Source organism: Octodon degus, unplaced genomic scaffold (genome assembly GCF_000260255.1).
Source record: "Octodon degus isolate 3935 unplaced genomic scaffold, OctDeg1.0 scaffold00272, whole genome shotgun sequence".
Classification (NCBI taxonomy): domain Eukaryota; kingdom Metazoa; phylum Chordata; class Mammalia; order Rodentia; family Octodontidae; genus Octodon; species Octodon degus.
Window position 1 is genome coordinate 925,172 of NW_004524848.1, and position 5,114 is coordinate 930,285.

Consider the following 5,114-nt stretch of genomic DNA (forward strand, 5'->3'; position numbering starts at 1 on the left):
ATGTGGTGCTGGGGGATTGAACCGTGGTCCCTGTGTTTTGCTTGGCTTAGCTTGTTCTAAGTAGGTGCTTTAGACCACTGAGCCATCTCACCAGCCCCCAAGCTTGAACTTGTGACCCTCTTGCTCCACCTCTCAGAGAGCTGGGACTATAAGTATGCAGCACTATACCAGGCTCTTGATGCTGCCTCTTTTAAGGGACCATAAAGTTACAGGCTCAAGTAAACTTGAAGTCTATGGGCTGAAACGCAGCCTAATGGAACCTGAAAGTCATCTCACCTTCATTTCACTTCTAGTCCTCTAATAGTGTGCGGAACGGTGGATGTCCTGAATGGGAATTTCAATACAGGACTCACATACCCGAGGAGGGAGCTGATTGAAGGAGAGTCACAGAAGTCCCTCAATGGCCTCAGCATGCGCTATTCCAAAAACATGCTGACTCTTGAAAGACAAATGTGTCAGATTATCCCCAAGCCCTTCAGCTCACCAAGGCTGTACATACACAGTAGAATTTCATGTTTTGTAAAAGCTAACTCAAAATTCCCCAATGCATTTTTAGAATCCTGGCTGGCAGGCAGACAACAGGGCTTGGCAGGAGCTGGGGCTGTTGACAGCTTGGTTCACACTTTGCCTCTCCAGCAACAAGGCTTGTGCCACAGGGTGGCTCTGCGTCATGCAGCAGCTGCCCAGGGAGCGTGGCCCAGGGCAGATCTCTGCAGAAAGAACGAGTCTCAGACCGCTCATTTCCTCATTTTGGCCGACGTGTGTGCAACTTACGTTTCTTGGAGTTCTGAGGTTCATAATTTTTTAGATGTTTGAATTTAATTTCTCTAGATATGCAGAGAACCTTTTACACTTCCGGTTTTGCAGTTTTGAGTACTGCTCTGTACAACATTGAGAAATTGTCAATGACTGTTACTTTTAAAGAATTTCAAATTACTGTACAAGATTAGACAAAGGCAGGATACAAAACCAACATATAAAAATGAATATATTTTTTATATACTAATAATGGACTAGCTGAGATAGAAATCAGGAAGATAATTCCATTCACAATAGCTTTTTAAAAAACACCTGGGAATCAACCTATCCAAGGAAGCAGAAATGTCCATATTGAAAATTTTAGAACACTGAAGAAAAAAACTGAAGACACTAGAAGATAGACCTGCTGTGTCCATGGATTGGCAGAATTAATGTTAAGTTGGCCATTTTGCCAAAAGTGATCTTCAGAGTTAGTGCAATCCCCATCAAAATTCCAACGATACTCTACTAGAAAAAATAACCCTAAAATTGATATACAAATACAAAAGACCCAAAATAACAAAAACAATTCTAGGCAAAAAAAATCTAAAACCACCACAATAGCCAATTTCAAATTATCCTAAGTCATCCTAAAAGATGACACTGGCATAAAAACAGTCACAGACCAGTGAAATCACACAGGACATTAAAAACAAACCTATGCAACTGTAGCCATCTGATTTTTGGCAAGAAGATAAAAAATTACTCTGGAGGCTGGGGAGATAGCTCAGTAGAATAAGCACTCACCTGGTAAGCGCAAGAGCCTGAGTTCAATCCCTGGTTCTGCCAAAAAAGAATAATAAATAAATAAATAATAAATTTGGGGCCAGGGAAATGGCTCAATAGAATAAGTGCTTCCCTGGCAAACACAAGGGTCTGAGTTCAATCCCCGGTTACACCAAAAAAAAAAAAAAAGAAAGAAAAAAAAAATTACTCTGGAGAAAATACAGCTTCTTTAACATGATGCTGGGAGAACTCGCTGTCTATATAGAGAGCAATGAAACTAGATCTCTCCCTCTCCCTTGATAGGGATGAGGTGAGGGGTCGAGAAGGAGAACTGCTATATACACTGCTGTTAAGATCATAAGTTAGTTTAGCCACTATGGAAATCAATACGGAGGCACCTCAAAATACTGTCAAATTACCATATGCCCGAGCTATACCACTCAGTGGTATAGACCGGAAGTCAGAATACTATAGGAATTCTGGCACACCCACATTTATTATGGCCCAATAGCCAAGATATGGGACCGACATAGCTGCCCATCAACAGATAAATGAATAAAGACAATGTGAATATATATATACATATATATATCACACATTACTCCACCATAAAGAATAAAATTAAACCATTTGCAGTAAAGTTGATGAAAATGGAAATCAGAGTAAGCAAAATAAGCCAGACTCAGAGAAATATGTATCCCTAATATGTAGAAATCTAAAAATAAGTAGAAATATGACTATTATTAGAAAACAGGAAAAAATAAGGAGCGCAAAGAACATAAGAGAGGGAAAGAGGAGGATGGGGGAATTAAAGTTATATCTGAAAAACAATATGTTGTCAGCATAAGTTGAGGTGAAAAGGTGCCCAGTATATTCCGTCAAGTGAAACAGGTTACAAAATAGCATTGCCAATTTTTATTTTTAAAAATGTATTAATGTATATAAAGAAATCATCTAGAATAGTGTTAACTGCTTTAATCTGCCTCAAACACTGGGACACTGACCATGTTTTCTTCTGAAGAATATTTTTGATTTGTACTGTTGTTTCCAAGCAGACAGAATTAAGAATTGCTGTATCTGAAGTGACGCATGTTAATTCGCAAGATTATGGCAATCATTTCACCACGATATGTATCTTACAATATGTTTTACACCTTAAATATACATGATTTTGTCAATTATATGCAATAAAAATAAAGTGTTTATTACAAGTTGGACCATAAGGAGGGAAAGAGACAGTGGCAGGGAGCAGTGGCTCACACTTGCACACGCGTGTGAACGAGCATTTGCCATCCTGGGAGCCTCACAGGAATCCCGACACGCTCTATGCTGCTAGTCCGAGGTCCTCACTCTAAGGAGAGCACAGACTGCATGCCAGATGTGTGAGGCAGCGAACAGGTCCAGCGAGCAATCCAGCATCTTAAATTGACAGAGCAGTACAGGGGACAGCCCCAACAGACAGAGCCCTGCTGAACGCCGGGGGGCTCGCTGCAGGCAGATGGCCCAGCTCTTAACTTCCCGAGGCCGCTTTATGTGGAATAATTATAGCACCTGCCTGATAGGATTTTATGGGAATTTACATGGAAGACAATGAAATGATCACACAATGAACCCTGTACAGAAAATGGTGCTGCAGTCAACAACGAGGCACGGATTCCTAGTCTTGAAGCCCAGCAACAACACATTTGGAATCCCTGGGAACAAGGAATGGTAGTTCCCGGTATTTTTCCCCACCTTCACCTTCTGGTTTCTTGTTTGTGGAAGTGAGCACCAGAATATACTTCCAGCACTTTACACACAAACTAGTGCCAATAGAACGAGCCACCTTTCCTGTGGAAGCTCACGATCTCTCCTGGAAAACATAAGATCAGCTGCAACTACTGGGGTTCTTGAGCAAATCTCACCAAAATCCTGTGCTGCATTCTCAGAAAGATTAACACTCGCTAAATTCCTTCCCCGACAGAGGCCAAACTCCTTTACATCTACTTCTCCCAAAAATATTTTGGGAGGTGCAAACCTGTTCAGATATGTAAAAAAGAGCAAACAGATAGCAGCAGAGCCTAATGTGGAAATGCCTGAGTTCTTTGAAATGAAAGAACAGAATTGGATGGATTTCTAGGTCATTTCAGCATCCTGCAATTTCTGTCTCAGGGTGTTATTTTTAACAACTTAAAAACTAAATGTAGCCCTGGGAGGAAAGCTGCTCTGATTCTGGCAGGTTCCTAATGTGTAGAGGAAATTTCATCAGAACCCCTGGAAGAAGCAGAGGCAGAGGCTAGGGGACTAGTACTGGGGCCTCCATGTCCTCATCAACCTGTAGAAGGACCCGAAGGTGTCACTGCTGGGCCACAGCAAAGCCAGCTCTCAATTCCAATGACTTTTACAGTGGCAATAAATGAGGTTTTGTCCCCTTATCCCATTACCTAGGAAAGGTGTAGACTCATGACTCTTCCAAACACCAGTGACTTAAACTTGAGGCCTTGTACCAGGTCCACAAGCATCTGGGCTCCCGAGAATGTTCAGGCATAAGTGGTCAAGAGACCAATTGTCAGCAAGAAATTCTGGCTCCTGCATACCAGCCCCCTGGGCCCGTGAGCCAGCACCCAGTACCGAGTTGGCACTTACTGTTGACTTTAGCCCCAAAGAAAAGCACTGCTCTCAGGGGACTCAGTGGGAAAATGGGACTCTTTCAGAATTTGCTCTTTGCCCCCCCTTCTTAAAGAAAAGGTGACCATAAAAACATGACCATAAAAAGACTAATCTGGTTTAGCATTTGGATCCATGTGTTTTAATTCTTATTTAAGTTTCCCAGGAACTTCAACACCAGAGGGAGCTGAATCAATAATTATCATAAATTGTAGCTGACTCTCATGGGATTAGGCCGAGGAAAATCAGCTTTTAAAAGATCTAAGAACCATGTGACTGTGCACCCTGCCAAGCCTCTAGCCACTTGGGTGTGGGGGTGGGAGGGGGGTGACATCTGAACTAATTTTCTTGGTGCTACAAATAAGGAAGAAGCACACACTCCATTATAACTTCAGAATGAAATAAAGCACCAAAGTTTGGATTGGCTACTCACCCCATGGGAGCGGCTGTTAGTAATTTGGAGCTGAAAAGCATACAGCACATACTGGGGGGGGACACCTCCAGCAGCATCTGCTTGGCCGCATATCCTAGGTGGCTGTGCACAAGGGCATGACAGATGTTAGCCCAAACTCACATCTGGTTCCGGGTAGACAGGCAGCTCCCACCTGTATTAGCGCCTGAGCTAGCAGCTCAAGGCATGGCTTCAGGGCCAGAGCCCAGAACCTGCCATGCTCCACACCGTGCAGTCCTGTTCTCAGCACAAGGTGGTGGCAGAGCCAGGATGACCAGGTCATCCATAAGAACCATCTCAAAAATGGAGACATTCACAAACCGGAAGACTTAGCTCAAGCAACTCTGCTGTTCACAAAGCTAAGGTTGTTAAAGGCAACCTGAGCATTATGTGTGTAGATACTTTAGAGGCTTAACTCTTGAGGAAGATGGCTCAGAAAGATGGCTCAGGGGCATAAGAACCTGCCTGGCAAGAGCGAGGTCTTGAGTTTGAT